General features: G+C 46.7%; 1 protein-coding gene across 6 annotated transcripts in view; it reads right to left on the bottom strand.

The window, feature by feature from the left end:
* The window catches only part of RALBP1 (ralA binding protein 1), a 130973-nt gene extending 121789 nt beyond the window's left edge, over positions 1–9184 (bottom strand). For 2 of the 6 annotated variants that reach the window (XM_085848868.1, XM_085848872.1), the window contains exon 1: positions 8935–9183. The gene's annotated coding sequence lies outside the window, so the exon portion shown is untranslated. Of the gene's footprint in view, positions 1–8648; positions 8668–8821 lie in introns of those variants that run through there. The other 4 variants (XM_085848873.1, XM_085848869.1, XM_085848870.1 and 1 more) reach the window with 4 other exon arrangements.
* Between the last annotated feature and the right edge of the window lie 10880 nt (positions 9185–20064).

Here is a 20064-nt window from a genome sequence, read left to right as displayed (position 1 = left end):
GAGAGAAAGGGAGAGAAAGGGAGAGAAAGGAGAGAAAGGGAGAGAAAGGGAGAGAAAGGGAGAGAAAGGGAGAGAAAGGGAGAGAAAGGGAGAGAAAGGGAGAGAAAGGGAGAGAAAGGGAGAGAAAGGAGAGAAAGGGAGAGAAAGGAGAGAAAGGGAGAGAAAGGGAGAGAAAGGGAGAGAAAGGGAGAGAAAGAGAGAAAGGAGAGAAAGGAGAGAAAGGAGAGAAAGGAGAGAAAGGAGAGAAAGGAGAGAAAGGAGAGAAAGGAGAGAAAGGAGAGAAAGGAGAGAAAGGAGAGAAAGGGACATCCAGAGAGAAAGAGAGAAAGAGACATCCAGAGAGAAAGAGAGAAAGAGACATCCAGAGAGAAAGAGAGAAAGAGACATCCAGAGAGAAAGAGAGAAAGAGACATCCAGAGAGAAAGAGAGAAAGAGAGAAAGAGACATCCAGAGAGAAAGAGAGAAAGAGAGAAAGAGACATCCAGAGAGAAAGAGAGAAAGAGAGAAAGAGACATCCAGAGAGAAAGAGAGAAAGAGAGAAAGAGACATCCAGAGAGAAAGAGAGAAAGAGAGAAAGAGACATCCAGAGAGAAAGAGAGAAAGAGAGAAAGAGACATCCAGAGAGAAAGAGAGAAAGAGAGAAAGAGACATCCAGAGAGAAAGAGACATCCAGAGAGAAAGAGACATCCAGAGAGAAAGAGAGAAAGAGAGAAAGAGACATCCAGAGAGAAAGAGAGAAAGAAAGAAAGAGACATCCAGAGAGAAAGAGACATCCAGAGAGAAAGAGACATCCAGAGAGAAAGAGAGAAAGAGAGAAAGAGAGAAAGAGAGAAAGAGACATCCAGAGAGAAAGAGACATCCAGAGAGAAAGAGACATCCAGAGAGAAAGAGACATCCAGAGAGAAAGAGACATCCAGAGAGAAAGAGACATCCAGAGAGAAAGAGAGAAAGAGACATCCAGAGAGAAAGAGAGAAAGAGAGAAAGAGAGAAAGAGACATCCAGAGAGAAAGAGAGAAAGAGACATCCAGAGAGAAAGAGAGAAAGAGACATCCAGAGAGAAAGAGAGAAAGAGAGAAAGAGAGAAAGAGAGAAAGAGAGAAAGAGAGAAAGAGAGAAAGAGAGAAAGAGAGAAAGAGAGAAAGAGAGAAAGAGAGAAAGAGAGAAAGAGAGAAAGAGAGAAAGAGAGAAAGAGAGAAAGAGACATCCAGAGAGAAAGAGAGAAAGAGAGAAAGAGAGAAAGAGACATCCAGAGAAAATTTTGGTGCGAGGAACGGATCGTTGAACATTTACCGGGAGGGTACAGGTGATCAATGTTCATATCCACACTGATGACATTCGACGAGTAACAAGTGAGAGACAAATTGGACAGTGACAGTAACGATGGCAGCAGCTGGTGCAAGTGGGACATAAAGGACAAGGGGTTAGGAAATGGTACAAGACCAAAAGCATGGCTACCATATTTGAACTTTCAAAATAAATAAATAAATAAATTTTAAAAGGACACTCCAGAGAGGGACAATATGAAAAAAGGACAATCTTTTCAAGAATCATCTTTACGTATCAAGCAATCATATTGGCAGTCTCATTGTGTTCCGGACCTCGATTAATTTTGATTTTGCAAACCGCCGTTCTTCCAGTCGAAATAATGAATTATTACTGGAAACATTTTCACTTAACCATGATTGCTTCCTTCTGTAGCAACTCTGCACTAAGACATTTTATTCAAACATTTTTCAGAGCAGCATCAACAGAATGCGGTGCAAGTAGAAAGTTAACAATCACTTCTGTCTTGGTTTAAGCAGTTCAAAATTTTCAGGCTACCTCAGAATCAGGGAATGCCTTCTTCAACAAGACAGATGTGCAATCCATCGACTTTAAACTATTGTGATGCTTAACAGTGTGAAATGTAAAAGCACCCTCTGCTGCAGAAACAGCATCCTTTGATTTGCTGCCTGGCTTTACAAAATAATCGGTCCCTTTTGCTGATGAGCTCTCCCTCTCCCTCTCCCTCTCCCTCTCCCTCTCCCTCTCCCTCTCCCTCTCCCTCTCCCTCTCCCTCTCCCTCTCCCTCTCCCTCTAAACTGCTTTCTTGTGCTTGTTCTAATCCATATGAGATTGTAAATCAATTGCACCTTTATTTGCCGCAGAGACGTACAAACCAAGCACTCAGCTTCCCGTTCTTCTCGCCCACTTTGAAAACACAGGAATTTTGTCTTTCATTCTGCAGTGGATTTACACTTTGGTTTTGGCATTGTGTTTGGGGTGCAGTAAAATAAAATATCAAATCGAGCTCTTGAAGAAAATCAAACAAGTGTGTACGGTGCAGACCTCTTGTCAGGTCAGGTTCGATCTGTGACCTGCTACAGGTACCATGTAAACCTGTACTAACCTGTTCCATGGTCGGGTTGTCGGCGACTAAACCGTCTCCCCCACCAGGTTTTCTGGTGAGGAGGGTGTTTGGATATGGACACCCAGCAGGATTAAAAACAAAACCTGTCAAAGGGCGGAGGAGCTCCTTGTGAGCCAACGGCCATCCATATCTAGTGCCCAACTGTGTCTGCAGACGTCCTCCTGCAGTTGGGTCACTTCTTATTAGGAGGTTGGTGGCAGGATTTGCACTCCGGCCACCATAAAACCCTTCATTCCGCAAAAGGCAAAAACGCAAAAAAAAATCTGAAAACCCACTCCGTGGGAGTACCTCCTGTGCAGCTTCCCTTCGCAGGGCAACTCACCGGATGATGGGATTGGGGAAAAGCCTTCGGGACCCCCAATCTTTGATGATAGGAGGGAAACCACGGGGTAACATCCCTGGGTCAGATTGCGGGAGAGTGTGTCGGAGTGGTGCTGAGGTGTCGTCCACCAGACGGCGGTCTCCTTGGGTTAACCTGAGGCGGTCCCTTCGGGTGGGTGCCTGGAATGTCCTATCCCTAAGAGAGGATGATCACCTGTCTCTGTTATCATCTGAGCTCAAGCGTTTGGACATCGGGATTGCAGCTCTCTCTGAGGTTCGGAAACCGGATTGCGGCGAAATAATGGTGGGTGGTTACACCTACTATTGGTCTGGTCGCTCTGATGGTTACCATACCCAAGGAGTTGCTGTAGCTGTGTCCAATAAGCTGACCCCAATGATAATTGAGGTAACACCGGTCAACGAGCGTATTATGAGATTAAGGATTCGTCACTCCTTAGGTGTCATTTCCCTGGTCTCTGTTTATGCTCCGACTGAGGCGAGTGATCTCACCGTGAAGGATGCATTCTACGCCACACTCGAGTCTGTGGTTGATCAGTGCCCCAGACGAGATACACTTCTAGTCTTGGGGGATTTCAATGCATCGACTGGAACTGATAGGGACGGTTATGAGGTGTGTGTTGGTCCCCATGGGTCAGGAACTATGAACCAGAATAGCACTAAGTTCCTTGACTTTGCAAGAAGTCATGGACTTAGGGTGGCTGGTTCATGGTTTCAGCGCCCACAAGCTCATCGCTGGACTTGGTATTCCAACGCTGGCGGTGTGGCAAAGGAGATTGACCATGTCCTCATTGACGGTCGTTGGAGGATGATCCAGAACTGCAGGGTCTACCAGAGTGCTCAGTTCCTCAATACTGACCACAGGCTTGTTGTAGCAACTCTAAAGCTGCACCTTAAATCCTGGAGAATGGTACCATCCCAGCCTAGGCTGGATGTTGCCAAGCTCAGGGATGAGAGAGTAGCTGAGGAGTTTGCGAACAGGCTGAGTGGACATTTGGGGGGTCTGGGTGCTTTGGGGGGTCCTGAAGAGTTGTGGAGCGCCTTCAAGACCACCGCCCTTGATGTTGCCGGTGGATGTCTTGGAGCTCACCGCAGGGCAAAGAAGAATTATGCCTCTCAAGGGACACTGGATACCATTGACCAGAGTCGCAGGGCCAGGCTGAATGGCAGAGCTGAGCTGTTCAGGGAGCTGAGGCGTAAAACTGTACGTGCACTGAGGGTGGACAAGGAGGCCTATGTGCGAGGAATCTGTGAGGGGGTAGAGCATCACCTGTGGACAGGTGATTCTCGTCCCGCTTACAGGGGAATTCGCGCATTACGTTCATCCAAGCCCATCCCTCGGAGCACTGCAGTTCGAGCAGAGAGTGGTAGGCTCTTGACAGAGGAGTCTGAAGTGAAGGCCCGCTGGGCCGGTTACTTTGAGCGGTTGTACCAGGCTGATCCCCCAGCTGTCGAGTTGGACGTCAAGGGTGTTACAATCCCTGTTGCTGACCCTCGAATCAACTGTGGTCCACCTTCGCTTGTGGAAACACGGGCTGCGGTGAACCAGTTGAAACGGGGCAAAGCTCCAGGGATCTGTGGCATCCATGCCGAACTTCTCAAGGCTGGTGGAAATGCTGCAATCGTGTCGTTGCATGCAGTTTTGTGCTCTGCCTGGAACACAGGCATCATCCCAACTGACTGGAAGAGGGGCCTTGTTGTCCCTCTCTGGAAAGGGAAGGGTGATCGCCAAGACTGCAACAACTACCGAGGGGTGACGCTGCTCTCAGTGCCGGGCAAGGTCTTTGCTCGGATAATTCTTGATAGGGTTCGCCACCATCTGCTTGAGCACCAGCGTCCAGAGCGGTCAGGCTTTACACCAAAGAGGTCAACGATTGACCGTATTCTTGCCATTCGTGTCCTCACCGAACGCAGACGAGAGTTTCGGCAGGGGCTGCTTGCAGCCTATGTTGATCTCTGTAAAGCGTTCGATTCAGTGAATCGGGATGTCCTCTGGAGGATTCTTGGTCTTCGTGGGGTGCCACCAAAACTGATCGATCTGATGTCTGAACTCTACTCTGGTACTGAGAGTGCTGTGAAGTGTGGTGGTACCACCTCTGACTTATTTCCAGTTGATACTGGAGTTCGTCAGGGATGTGTACTTGCCCCCACACTTTTCAGCACTTGTATGGACTGGATTTTAGGGAGGATGTCGGAGAGATCAAGTTGCGGTGCATCGTTTGGGAATGTCAAGATCTCGGACCTTGATTTTGCAGATGATGCAGTCATCTTTGCGGAGACTTCAGACATCCTTTTGGGGGCCCTCGAGGTGCTGAATGAGGAGTCGGAGCCGCTGGGATTATGGGTTTCTTGGGTCAAAACTAAGATCCAGGCTTTCGGTGACATCTTGGATGCTGCTGTCCTGTCTGTCTGTTTGTGGTGAGGATGTTGAGGTCGTGGAGAGATTCACTTACCTTGGCAGTGATATTCATGTCTCTGCTGGCTGCGAGTCAGAGGTCAATAGACGTCTGGGTCGGGCCTGGGGAGTCATGGATTCACTGGATCATGGGGTGTGGCGCTGCCGGTACCTGTGCGGGAGGACGAAAGTCCGAGTCTTCAGGTCCTTGGTACTTCCAGTCTTGCTCTATGGGTGCGAGACTTGGACTCTGACCAAGGATCTGAGACGGAGACTTAATTCCTTTGGTACCAGGTGTCTTCGGAGAATCCTTGGCTATCGCTGGTCGGATTTTGTGTCCAACGAGCGGTTGCTGAGAGAGACTCGGATGAGATTTGTTACCTGCATAGTCCGTGAGCGTCAGTTGCGGCTGTATGGACATGTGGCTCGTTTTCCTGACGCTGATCCTGCTCACCAGATTCTCTCAGCGAGGGAGTCTCATGAGTGGAGGAGGCCAGTGGGCCGATCACATGCCTCATGGTTGCAGCAGGTTGACCATCATCTCAAGGAGATGGGGATGGGCCTGGCATCTGCCTGGGCGATGGCCAGACGGAGGCCCCTGGAGTACTGGCGGAAAGTGGACGCAGCGACGCGCTGTTCTGGCACATGCTCCCATACCCGACCTGACCTGTGCAGACTCAGACACCGAATCACGGACTGAGCATGCCACTGGACTCGGACACTCGGACACTTTGACTCTCTCTCTCTCTCTCTCTCTCTCTCTCTCTCTCTCTCTCTCTCTCTCTCTCTCTCTCTCTCTCTCTCTCTCTCTAAGTGAGGTTGGACAGGAAGTGAACAGGCGAATGTTGATGATCGATCACGTCCATGACGTAATTACGTAGTCGTATGTAAAAATAATTAAAATTTGAAATAATAAAATAAAAATTTTAAATAAGGTAAAAATGTATCCCTTTGAAAATGCAAAATCTTTCAAAAAAATTTTTTTTAAGTAAAATCTCAGACATTTCATCATATTTAACACAACTCTGCAACATTCCTGTCCCCAAGATGATGAGATGCATCAATGAGTAAAAGTAATACATTGAAGAAAGATGTTCTCAGTTTGAGTAGCTTTAAAAAAAAAAAAAAACAGAAGAAAGAAGTGGATGGTAAGCTAGACAAAATGCAGAAGGAGATGAAGAAGATTGCTGCTATCATTAGTAGTAGGGGTAGTGCATAATATCACCAGTAGTGAAACAACCCCCACTGCGACTATGCCTCTGAGTCACGTGTGGGCTACTACTCATGATACAACTGTTACTACAAGGGATACGAATACAAATGTCAAACCCTACTTTCAAAAAGTCATTGATAACCCAAGAAGAAAGAAAACGAAACCTGATAGTGTTTATCTTCAATTAATTAATGTCAGTGATAGTATACACAGAAAGATGCAAGAAGAACATTCCCACATTATTCACTGAAGTTCCTGAAGTCGAGGAAGCCCATCAAAGAGGCTTTGGAGTTAGTCAGCCCGAACTCTGAAAGTGAGTGCAACATCGGAAAATGAGAAAGAAACTCGGTAGAGTGCATACCTCCGCCACACAATGCCTGATCCACGAGAACATATCGGGCCCAATACATTTTTCAAATATTGTGCTATATATCGTTTTTGGCCTTATCTCTCAATGGTCAAGAATCACTTTGTGAATTAAATAATTCTCACATCTAGATCCGGATCCGGAACTTCACCAAAATCGAATTGATTCGTCCTTGCCACACACCCAACCTGTCCACAACTTTTTGAAACACCACTTCTAATTAGTGGATTCAGTTATTTCAGCCATACTCATTGCTGACAGGTGTATAAAATCAAGCACACAGCCATGCAATCTCCATAGACAAACATTGGCAGGAGAATGGGCCGAACTGAAGGGCTCAATGACTTTCAACGTGGCACCGTCATCGGATGCCACCTTTCCAACAAGTCAGTTTGTCAAATTTCTGCCCTGCTCGAGCTGCCCCAGTCAACTGTAAGTGCTGTTATTGTGAAGCGGAAATGTCTCGGAGCAACAACAGCTCAACTGCGAAGTGGTAGGCCACATAAGTTCACAGTACGGGACCCCCGAGTGCTGAAGCACAGAGCGCAGGAAAAAAAAATCATCAGTCGTCGGTTGCAACACTCACTACCCAGTTCCAAACTGACTCTGGAAGCAACATCAGCACAAGCACTGTTTGTCGAGAGCTTCATGAAATAGGTTTCCATGGCCGAGCAGCCGCACATGAGCTTAAGATCACCATACGCAATGTCAAACATCGGCTGGAGCGGTGTAAAGCTCACCGCCATTGGACTCTGGGGCAGTGGAAATGTGTTCTCTGGAGCGATGAATCACGCTTCACCATCTGGCAGTCTGACGGATGAATCTGGGTTTGGCGGATACCAGAACGCTACTTGCCCGAATACATAGTGCCGACTGTAAAGTTTGGTGGAGAAGGAATAACGGTCTGGGGCTGTTTCTCATGGTTCAGGCTCGACCCCTTAGTTCCAGTGAAGGGAAATTATAAGGCTACAGCATACAATGACATGCCAGATGATTCTGTGCTTCCAACTTTGTGGCATCAGTATGGGGAAGGCCCTTTCCTGTTTCAGCATGGCAATACCTCTGTGCACAAAGCAAGGTCCATACAGAAATGGTTTGTTGAGATCGGTTTGGAAGAACTTGACTCGCCTGCATAGAGCCCTGACCTCAACCCCATCAAACACCTTTGGGATGAATTGGAACGCCGACTATGAGCCAGACCTAATCACCCAACATCAGTACCCGACCTCACTAATACTCTCGTGGCTGAATGGAAGCAAATCCCTGCAACAATATTCCATCATCTCGTGAAAAGCCTTCCCAGAAGAGTGGAGGCTGTTAGAGCAGCAAAGTGGGGGGGGACCAAGTCCATATTAATGCCCATTATTTTGGAATGAGATCTTGCATGAGCAGGTGTCCACATACTTTTAGTCACATAGTGCATCTCCTGTTTCTGCTGCCACTTCCTTTCAAGAAAGATCATTCCATGCTTTAACTACCATGAGTGAAAGATCCTTACCTTAGTACCATCTCAACTCCCCTCTTCCTTACTATCAGGGTATGACCCCTGGTTATATCTGCCTATTCTGCTGAAGAACTCTTCTGCACTTATTTTGTCCCTCCCCTTCATTATCTTAAACATCTCGACCTTCGCTCCCGCCTCAACCACTGCTTGCCCTTACGAACCCCTCACCACAGCCTACTAACTACCCCCTCACTACTGACAACCACAACGTCTGACATCAAACAACGAAATTAAAACGAGTCCATTTGACCAACCATTGCTGTGGTGTACTCTCAGGTTAATTTTTATTACAGCTTCAAAACATCAATCTTCTTGATCTGATGGTTTACTCAGGTCTAAGTAACCCAATCTTAATCGGGTGACGCAGCTTGTGGTTGTATATATAAATATATATTTTTTTTTTCCAACACAGACCAAACCTTGATGTTTCGTGACGTCATCAAGTTAAAAAAAAATCGTAGACACATTTTCCTTTTGTCTGCAAATTCATTTCGTTTCATTGCCCGATATCAGAAATTTAAAAACAATGTTCTTCATTCGTATTAACTTGTCAAAAAAGTTATTTTTACGAAAAAAAAAAATTCAAATCTACCACCATGTCCGTGATCAGCGAGGATGTAATCTCCCCTCCACTCCCATCGGACGAGGTTCGGCCGTGGTGGCATCACCGACCGATTTCGGACCATTCAACACGTCATTACTTACATCAAGGTCGTGAAAGCCGCTCGAGCCCGTTTCGAGAACACTTGGTTTGATTGGATCCTTTGACTTTCACCGACGCCTCAAGCTTTTGTTGTAAAAACAAATGAAGGAAGCAAAAACCTTCCCCCAAACAGCTGTCACAAATAAATTTTTAATCCTTTCAGATATTGTTTACCAGACAACAAAAAAAATATTCATAAGTTAAAAAGTTCAAGACTACAGTTTAATTCAACGGTTACAACATAGTTGGATGGAGAGGGGAAAAAAATAGCCAACATAACAGTGCTATAAACTATACACCGCCTCAATACTTTAACATTTACACAGCGCAGAAACGTGGAGAGAAAAAAAAAAAACACAGTAAACGACGGCATACAAAAAAAATCATAAATAACTCGAACGGTTTTACACCCACCCCAAAATTAAGTGAAGCACATTTGTAGAAATGGTTTTATCATGTTCGATCATCTTGTGACAACTTCCCCAAACAAATTGAGTGTGTTAGTAGCGGCTGCAGCGGAAGAGGAAGAGGAAGAGGAAGAGGAAGAGGAAGAGGAAGAGGAAGAGGAAGAGGAAGAGGAAGAGGAAGAGGAAGAAATAAATGGGGAGTCAGAAGGAGGAACCCCTGCCAAGCTCATCTATGGACCCTACCACTGTGCGTTTTCAGGGTGGTTGCATGTTGGTCGATCTTGAAGAAACAGCATGAAAAGTTGCAGTGACAATAGAATTATGAAATGCACGTTTCAGTAATACCAGTTGGAGTACCCACCTAAGTTGGTAGAGTTTTGTACATTACTTGCTGAATAAAGTATATTGTAGTCTGCATGTTGCAAGAACACTTTTTTGAATTCTGATGTTTGTGTGGTGTGGGTTTAAAGGTGTCTTGAGGGTGTAATTAGGTCTTAAGGGTCAAAGAAGTCAAAGGTCCGAAAGGGTGTGGTCCAATAATAGTTTGGGTCGAAAGTGGTCTAAGGAGTTTAAAGTGTCAGTGGAATCTTAAGGGGTGTAAGAGGTCAAAAGGGGCAAAGTGGTTTAAAGCGTCTATACTCCTATAGGGTCTTGAGGGGTCTGAGGGATGTGAATTATTAAAGCCGTCAAAAAGATCTTAAAAGGCTTAAAGGGTGCAAAGGGGTCAGGTCCGGTCAGGTCATGGATGGAAGCATGCATCGGAACAGCGCGTCGCTCTGTCCACTTTCCGCAGGTACTACAGGGGGCCTCCGTCTGGCCATGTCCCAGGCAGATGCCTGGCCAATCTCCATCTCCTTGAGATGCCGATCAACCTGCCACAACCATGAGGCACATTGCCGACCCATTGGCCTCCACGAGTCTCCGTTGCTGAGAGAATCTGGTAAGCAGGAAAAGCGTCAGGAAAACGAGCCCGATGTTCATACAGCCGCAGCTGACACTCACGGACTATACAGGTAACACTCAGCCACGCTTTGTTGGACACAAAGTCTGACCAGCTATAGCCAAGGATTCTCCAAAGAGACCTGGTAACTGAAGAAGTTAAGTCTCCATCACAGATCCCTGGTCAGAGGCCAAGTCTCACATCCGTAGAGCAAGACTGTGGAAGAGCCAAGGACTTCGTATTCCTGCATAGGTACCGACAGTGCCACACCCCATGATCCAGTGAATCCATGACTCCCCAAGCCCGACACAGACGTCGATTGACCTCTGGATCACAACATGCAGGGACATGAATATCACTGCGAAGGAAAGTGAATCTCTCCATGACTTCAACATCCTCACCACAAACAGGTACAGACAGGATAGTAGCATCCACTATGTCATTGAAAGCCTGGATCTTAGTTTTCACCCAGAAAACCCGAAATCCCAGCGGCTCCGAATCCTCATTCAGTGCCTCGAGGATCCTCATTAAGATATCTAGAGTCTCCACAATGATGACTGAATCATCTGCGAAATCAAGGTCCAAGGACAGAGATCTTGACATTCCCAAACGATGCACCGCAGGTTGATCCCTCCGGCAACCTCTCCAGAATCCAGTCCATACAAGTGATGAAAAGTAGAAGGGTCAGTACATACTCCGAGAAACTCCAGTGACAACTGGAATAAGTCAGAGATGGAACCACCACCACTCACAGCACTCTCAGTACCACAGTATAGTTCAGATATCAGATTGATCAGTTTTGGTGGCACCCAACAAAGACCAAGAATCCTCCAGACAGCATCCCAATTCACTGAATCGAACGCTTTGTGCAGATCAACAAAGGCTGTGAGCAGCCCCTTCCGAAAGTCTCGTCTGTGTTTGGTGACGACCTGAAGAGCAAGGATACGGTCAATCGTTGACCTCTTTGGTGTAAAGCCTGACTGCTCTGGGTGCTGGTGCTCCAGCAGATGGTGGCGAACCCGATCAAGAATTATCCGAGTAAAGACCATGCCCAGCACTGAGAGCAGCGTCACCCCTCGGTAGTTGTTGTATTCCTGGCGATCACCCTTCCATTTCCAGAGAGGGACAGCAAGGCCCCTCTTCCAGTCAGTTGGGATGATGCCTGTGTTCCAGACAGAGCACAGAACTGCATGCAAACATCATGAGTACAGCATTTCCACCAGCCTTGAGAAGTTCAGCATGGATGCCACAGATCCCAGGAGCTTTACCCCATTTCAACCGGTTCACCGCAGCCTGTGTTTCCACAAACGAAGGTGGCTCACAGTTGATTGGAGGGCCAGCAATCGGGATAGTAACACTCCTGACATCGAACTCGACAGCTGGTGAGTCAACCTCGTACAGCTGCTCAAAGTAACCGGCCCAGCGGGCCCTCACTTCAGACTCTTTTGTCAAGAGCTCACTACCCACTGCTCTAACTGCAGTACATCAAGGGTATAAGCGGTCCAAAGGGTCTAAAAAGCTTTAAAAGGTATCCTCCATTAGTAGCTAATTAATGGACGTAGTCACGGTGCAGCTGACGTTCACACAGTATGGAATTGGTTGATGGTGTTAGCTGACTTCCAAGCAGATGGAAGACGTTCTTGGGGAAATGATGGGGTGAATGGAGCAGAATGTTTGTGAAGTACTACATTACGTCTTTTGTTTAAATCAGTCATCAAAGCAACGGGTAAAAAATCCTCGTAATTATTTTGTGATGGCTGCATGGGTGGATAACTCCAAACTCAGCATGTCGATAAAAAGACCATAGATGCCATTGACAACACTCACGTCTGGCCGGATCTTCATGCCAGTGTCTGTTTACCATACCTGTGAGATGAATGAAGCAGATGTGGAACCGTGTCAGCGACTATGTGTCAGCTACTTAATTGTCTGAACGAACCAACGTCACGTGACGCACTCGATGGGCGAATAACGAGAATTATGTATTCGGACCAATCGTCCCATGAGTGCTACCCAAGATTAAATCCGAGCAGAATAGGCCAAGACATGGTATAAAACCTTTATACACTTTATTAAAACACAACTCATTCAGCAGGAAATGACAGGAGGAATGACGGTTGGGAGAATTTAAATGGGGAAATGGCAGGAAGGATGGCAATTGGGGAATTGAAATGGGGAAAAATGGTGGGAGTATTCAAATTGGGGCAAAGCTAGGCATATTCAAATATCTACAGCATGTATACTGTTGCGGGTTGGGGGTCGGGTGAGAAGACCACTAGGGGGGGAAGCTATCTCGGCTCCCATCAGACTCCCCAGAATTGTAGGCCATCGCACACGGATAATTCCGTGACGTGGCGGGTCGCTTAACCGACCGTGGATGCCAATAACTCAATCGCGTGATCTCGGGTCCTCCTGTCTATGGGTTAATTGAGTTACCTAATTAATTACGTGATTTAATTACCGGGGAACACACCCTCGGTACGCCTTGTCCGAACCGGATCACTCTACCGGATCGGATCACTTTTCCGGATCCGATGCAGCCGAGCGACACTGCCAAGGACGTACCAGCTGAAAGGAACGGATCTTTGGGAATAAAGTCCTGGCTAAGCGAGGATTCGGACCATGCTGGATCAATGAAAGAAACCACAAAAACGAGCTGGGAACATTCCTAATAATGATTGATTTACAGGCAACTTACAAAAGGGGACACAGAGCAGACTTAACAAGAAAATAATAACAACAATAATAATGATAACAATAACGATCTTCTGCAGTCTGACGTAAGCAGACAGGCGCCAGGACACACACACACATACACACACATATATACACACACACACACACACACACACACACACACACACACACACACACACACACACACACACACACACACACACACACACACACACACACACACACACACACACACACACACACACACACAACCAGTTGAAGAGAAAGTATTGAAACAAGAAGGGAGAGGAGTTGAGGCTACGGTCTCGGTACCTTCATACTTGATTGCACGAACGCGCCACTAATATGTTTCTGGGGGCGGGGGGTGCTCTGTGGTGCGGTTCCCGACAGCTGGCGAGTCATCTCTGGCTTAAGCATTGCATGTGGAGACCGTGGGCGTGAAGGAGGGGCTTGAGTCGAGAAGGGGCGGAGTCCAGAGTGCATGGATGGAGTGGTAGGCGGGACCAGGTAGGCGAGTGGGGTCAACGTCGTGTGGGCGAAGATGAGGAGTCGGGGTCCAGGCAGCAGGAGGCGGGTCGTGGCGATGTCGGGCAGAGAGACGAGGGCGAGAGAGAGAGGCGGAGGGACTGCTCCGACCTTTAAAGGACTCGCAGCGTGGGGCGGGAGGCCACCCCGAAACGAAGTGCCATCACCTGAATCGGGCTCTCCGATTGGGCCCAACCCCTCACGCGGCTCGCTAACTTTGGCCGGAAACCGCAACACACCGTTTCCGGCAAGGTCATCCCAGACAGCAAAAATATTCCGCTCCGACCCCATGATATGACACGAATCACCCACATCGAACTTGGCGTGCAAATCGTCCCACAAAAACCCCCGGGCTGTGCTCTGGCAACCGGTCGAGGGTCCCGCATGCCCGCTCGGACGTCCGACCAGCGCTGATCAATGTGCTTGCTCCGCGTGCGCCAACGTGGCCCGCACTATACAACGTTCCCCTGCTCGATTGCAGCCTCGTTGGCCGTAGAGACGAGAAGACATTCACCATCCGTGGGGAATCAGCTGCTGCCTGCGAGGGCCGAAGGTACTTTGTTATGGATAAATCCATGCATGTTTCGCGCAGTACGTGTGGATCCGCCATGGCCCACGTGGTCAGTGCTCGCGTTCGCCTGGTTCTGCTAGCGTGTGTGTGGGGCAATATGTGTCAGATATTGAGGAAATACGATACAAAGTCGCGAGTGGTGCATTCGTGCCCAGCTTTGTACGATAAAGTCGCGAGCGGTGTACGTGACTGCCTTCGAGCACATTCCATACCGTGCGCGTGGTTCGGCCATTACGCACTTGGCCAGCGCTCACGTCCGCACGACTCTGCTTGAGTGTGCGCGGGGCAAAAACCAATATGTATCAGATATTTGGTTGAAAAGGAATGCGCCGCTTTCTTAATGCAACCGGCAATCTTCCCCAGATCATCGGAAGCTCGTGTTGATAATCCCGAACTGCCAAGTGCACTGTATGACTTGCTGCACACGTTGGGTTTAGGGCTCGCTTGGGAACGGGGCTCTGCGCTGTTAATGCTCGCGCGTCATAGTTTCCTCGCAGCGGCGCCGCACGCGCTGGCCTCCATGAGGACCCATCTCACAGCGAAGGTGCACGCGGCTCAGATTTACCTCAGAAATAATCAGAAAAGAAGAGTAGAAATGAAATGAAGAAGAAATGTCAGCAAACCCAGCTATGAGATCATCGCAACGCACGCTTCTGTTGTCCCGCTAGACAAAAGGGAAGGGACTATTTACACGTATAATAATGGAATAACTGTCTTGGGACCTCAATCTGTTGGATGCATGCGGTTCCGAGAACCGCAACACAGGAAGGATGGCAATTGGGGAATTGAAATGGGGAAAAAATGGTGTGAGAATTCAAATGGAGGCAAAGCAAGGCATATTCCAATATCTACAGCATGTATACTTTCCCACTTATCCCATATGTGAAAAATCCCACCCTCGGATTTCTCAGAGCAATGACTCAGCACCTTTACACCAATGGATCCAGACACCTGATGGAAGGACGCAGATAGTTTGGGAAGAGGAGTGAAGAGATACAGAATGTTAAAGAAGTATGGGGTCTTCTGTACACCCCGGTGCACCTTTTGCGACCTCGGTAGAGGCTACTGTGCCCACTGCTTGACGGTCCAGGCTCACCTCCATTGCCGTCCCTTCCTCTCTTCTGCGGTAGCGCCCGGTTGTATGGGGAAACTGCAGTTCTGTTCCAACGCGATAACCTGCATGGCTCTGGGAAATCTCGGTCCGTTGATGCGAGGGCAGGTGGAGTTCCTGAGGCAGTGTGGCAATGGACTTGGTGCGGATGAGTTGTGCCCGGTCCGTGTTTCCGTCAAAGCTGCAGAAAGTACGGAGCGAGAAAAGTGAAGAATGAGAGACGTTGTGGTCTGTGGGATTGCGTTTGTTTGTAAATGAAGCGAGTGGAGAGGTGCAAGGTGATGAAGAATTTAACGGAAGGATGAAGCAGAATGAAAGTCCAAGAGAGTGTAAGTTAAGGGCAAAAGCTCTGTCGAGGTTGACGGACTCAAGCGGACTGTGTAGACGAATCAAATTGGTCCAAACGAAAGAGACCATAAGACTTCAGGACAAAAAGACGAAAACGACGAAAGACGAAAGATTGCTCGCATGTTCCTCCTCGTATTCCTTCACCTCCTCCCCCAGTGCTGGTTGTTCGGGGGCAACCGCTCCTTGGTTGTGGCCACTCCTGATTGGCAGAGTTGTGTTGCAGCAGCACCGCACCTGGGAGGGGCAGGGAGCTTTGAGAAGTTTCGAAACTTGCCTTTATTAAATGATGACTTTGTCCGCCGTTGCGCAAAAGCACTACACTTGCACTAGTTATGTAATTCATCTGAAAGTGAGTGAGAGTGCTGCATTCGTTGTGAGATAAAGAGGATAGAGAAGGTAGAGAGGGTGAAAATGAACAGAAACTTATGCTAATTCACACTTGCAATGCGTATTTATCCCAAGTATACAATCTGTCTTAATTGCTAAACAGAATATTAAGACATACCTAACTCTAATCCGATGGGTGTGTGCATTTACTCACCCGAGAAGTGCATGATGTCCCCTTCAGACCCACTACCATCACAATATGTTCTGTAGTGAAAATATTGACCAAACTCCCAGGAACATAACCCCGATTGAAATTATTAAGTCGATGGTAAAAATGAATTTGATTTACGTCGTTTTGCTTCAAGTCGCACTTTCCAGGACTGAACCCTTGAAGACGTAAAGCGAGGACTTGCTGTATATTGCTTTCTTGTATGTTTTAGCACTTGTACGGAGTCTCGATGATTCTGATTTTCCTCATCATTATTTTAGAGCAGTATTTACGATAGCAAAACACACGTAAATAATTTTATTTACATTCTGCATCAAGCCTGAAAATACTAATACTACTACTACGACTGCTGGTGCTACAACCACTACTATTGTTGCTGTTTTAACGGTCCCAATTATTACCACCTGGCCGGGGAATGCTTTTCACCCGTCTTTCAGGAATTAACTGGCTGTGCCTGATGTTTCACTCCGTATCTTAATGGAGTACAGCTCTCCTCTATTGGCTGGCACTCCAGCATTGCATCTGTGGCTCCTGGTTTCTGTGGAATCTCGAGCTCTCAATATTTTTTATGGTATTGGAAAATTGACCCCGGGAGGAGAGCATACCTGGACCGAGGAACATTGTGACCCAAGGATCAGTTATTTCAGTAGTCTTTGTATAGATAATCCTTGGTGTCTTGTTAAAGGGCTTTTTGGGGGGGGGGGGGCATGCGTTCGCTCGGCCAAATTTGTCTCGTGCAATGTCTCTCCCCTCCCCCTATTACTTTCAATCGTTACTCCTTCACACCATCGTTCTGTTTAATCCCTCTGTAATTTTCAATCTTTACTCCTTCACACCATCGTTCTGTTCAATCCCTCTGTAACTTTCAATCTTTGCTCTTTCACACCATCAGTTCAATCCCTCTGTAATTTTCAATATTTATTCCTTCACACCATCGTTCTGCTTAATCCCTCTGTAACTTTCAATCTTTACTCCTTCACACCATCAGTTCAATCCCTCTGTAATTTTCAATCTTTTCTCCTTCACACTATCATTCTGTTCAATCCCCCTGTAAATTTCAATCTTTACTCCTTCACACCATCAGTTCAATCCCTCTGTAATTTTCAATATTTACTCCTTCACACTATCTTTCTGTTCAATCCCTCTGTAACTTTCAATCTTTACTCCTTCATACTATCATTCTGTTCAATCCCTCCTGTAACTTTCAATCTTTTCTCCTTCACACCATCAGTTCAATCCCTCTGTAATTTTCAATATTTACTCCTTCACACTATCTTTCTGTTCAATCCCTCTGTAACTTTCAATCTTTACTCCTTCATACTATCATTCTGTTCAATCCCTCCTGTAACTTTCAATCTTTTCTCCTTCACACCATCAGTTCAATCCCTCTGTAATTTTCAATCTTTACTCCTTCACACCATCAGTTCAATCCCTCTGTAATTTTCAATATTTACTCCTTCACACTATCTTTCTGTTCAATCCCTCTGTAACTTTCAATCTTTACTCCTTCACACTATCAGTTCAATCCCTCTGTAATTTTCAATATTTACTCCTTCACACTATCTTTCTGTTCAATCCCTCTGTAACTTTAAATCTTTACTCCTTCACACTATCATTCTGTTCAATCCCTCCTGTAACTTTCAATCTTTTTTCCTTCACACTATCATTCTGTTCAATCCCTCCTGTAACTTTCAATCTTTTTTCCTTCACACAATCATTCTGTTCAATCCCTCCTGTAACTTTCAATCTTTTCTCCTTCACACTATCATTCTGTTCAACCCCCCTGTAACTTTCAATCTTTACTCCTTCACACCATCAGTTCAATCCCTCTGTAATTTTCAATATTTACTCCTTCACACTATCTTTATGTTCAATCCCTCTGTAACTTTCAATCTTTACTCCTTCACACCATCAGTTCAATCCCTCCTGTAATTTTCAATATTTACTCCTTCACACTATCATTCTGTTCAATCCCTCCTGTAACTTTCAATCTTTTCTCCTTCACACTATCATTCTGTTCAATCCCTCCTGTAACTTTCAATCTTTTCTCCTTCACACTATCATTCTGTTCAATCCCTCCTGTAACTTTCAATCTTTTCTCCTTCACACTATCATTCTGTTCAGTCCCTCCTGTAACTTTCAATCTTTTCTCCTTCACACTATAGTTCTGTTCAATCCCTCTGGAACTTTCAATCCTTTCTCCTTCACACTATCATTCTGTTCAATCCCTCCTGTAACTTTCAATCTTTTCTCCTTCACACTATCATTCTGTTCAGTCCCTCCTGTAACTTTCAATCTTTACTCCTTCACACTATAGTTCTGTTCAATCCCTCTGGAACTTTCAATCTTTTCTCCTTCACACTATCATTCTGTTCAATCCCACCTGTAACTTTCAATCTTTACTCCTTCACACCATCATTCTGTTTAATCCCTCTGTAATTTTCAATCTTTACTCCTTCACACTATCTTTCTGTTCAATCCCTCCTGTAATTTTCAATATTTACTTCTTCATACTATCATTCTGTTCAATCCCTCTGTAATTTTCAATATTTACTCCTTCACACCATCATTCTCTTCAATCCTGAAATGAAAGCGAGAGAAGAACCTTCAGAGTGTAGGCTTTATTCCATTTGATTGAAGCCGCTTCTACGGGCATATCAGGGGAAACAGGTGCAGCTAGGAGTACATAAGCAGCAATGTATACATATGCAATTGATCACCGCAAAATAAATCAGCATAAGCACGGAGTCCGATATACTCTCAATTCTCACCATTCAACGAGCACTAAGTGAACTGCCGCCGTAAATGACAATGCCCCTGGGACAATCACCCCGTCCGTGCGGAGACTTGGCTTTATCTATCCCGTGTGCGAGCCGCGCGACATGTGATCACGCGTCACGTCCTTTAATTCACCACCTTCTCCCCGTCTTTAAAATGTAACTGGAGACCCAACTAACGCACCATGATTACTTCAGCACTATAGGAGTATACATTTCAAGCAACGCGAACTATTTAAACTACAGAAGCATACATTCCAAGCAGTGAGGATTATTTTGAGTTGTAGGAGCATGGTAATGAGCATCGATATATGATATAATGAGCATATAGGAGCATGAGCATCGAGGATGCCGATAATCCCCTTTACAGATTGAGTTGGCGAGGGGGTTTTATCCGTCGACCTCTCCGGGAGTAAATGGCGGTTTCACTTGAGGGAGGCTTCCGATCCTCTTGGTGAGCCTCGACTCGTGCCGGGGATGACTCCTCGATCGCTCTCGGGTGGAACGCGGTAGCTCCGTCACCACCGTTCCCGGGTGGAGTTCCTGGGGGGGGGAACACCTGGGGAGGGGATGTCAGAGGGAGGAGTGCCAGATGGTGGTGTACCTGCGGGAGGAGTACCGGAGGGAGCCAAATGGCGAACCGACACAGTGGTCTCCCTGCCATCAGGGAGTCTGACATGAGCATACTCTGGATTAGTATCGATGAGTTCAACCCCCTCCACCATGGGTTCATACTTGCTTTGTCGTACCGGGCATTTCATGAACACTGTTCCGGGATGGGTTAGCCAGTTGGGTACCGTTTGGGTACCGTTTGGTACCGTTTGGCCATCAACATAACGTCGTTGGTGAGTAAACATTCGTTCGTGAGGAGTTGCATTGGTGGACGTGCAGACCAAAGAGCATATGGAATTGAGAGCGTCGAGAAGGGTAACCTCCCATTGCCCGGGGCCCAGTCCTCTTGATTTCAACGCCAGAGTTACGGCTTTCCAAATGACTCCATTATACCGTTCCACCTGCCCATTACCCTGTGGGTTGTAACCCGTCGTTCGACTAGTTGCTATGCCGTGCTCTAATAGGAACTGTTTTAACCCGGCCGACATGAAACATGGCCCTCTGTCTGAATGTATGTACGAAGGTTTCCCAAACATAGCGAAGAGGTCAGAGAGACATTTCACGACAGTGCCCGAGGTCATATCCGAG

Source organism: Eptatretus burgeri, chromosome 12 (assembly GCF_056783735.1).
Source record: "Eptatretus burgeri isolate ZD-2024b chromosome 12, Ebu_testis_v1, whole genome shotgun sequence".
Lineage (NCBI taxonomy): Eukaryota > Metazoa > Chordata > Myxini > Myxiniformes > Myxinidae > Eptatretus > Eptatretus burgeri.
The sequence above is the reverse complement of the archived record's forward strand: the minus strand, read 5'-3'. Positions and strand labels throughout refer to the sequence as shown.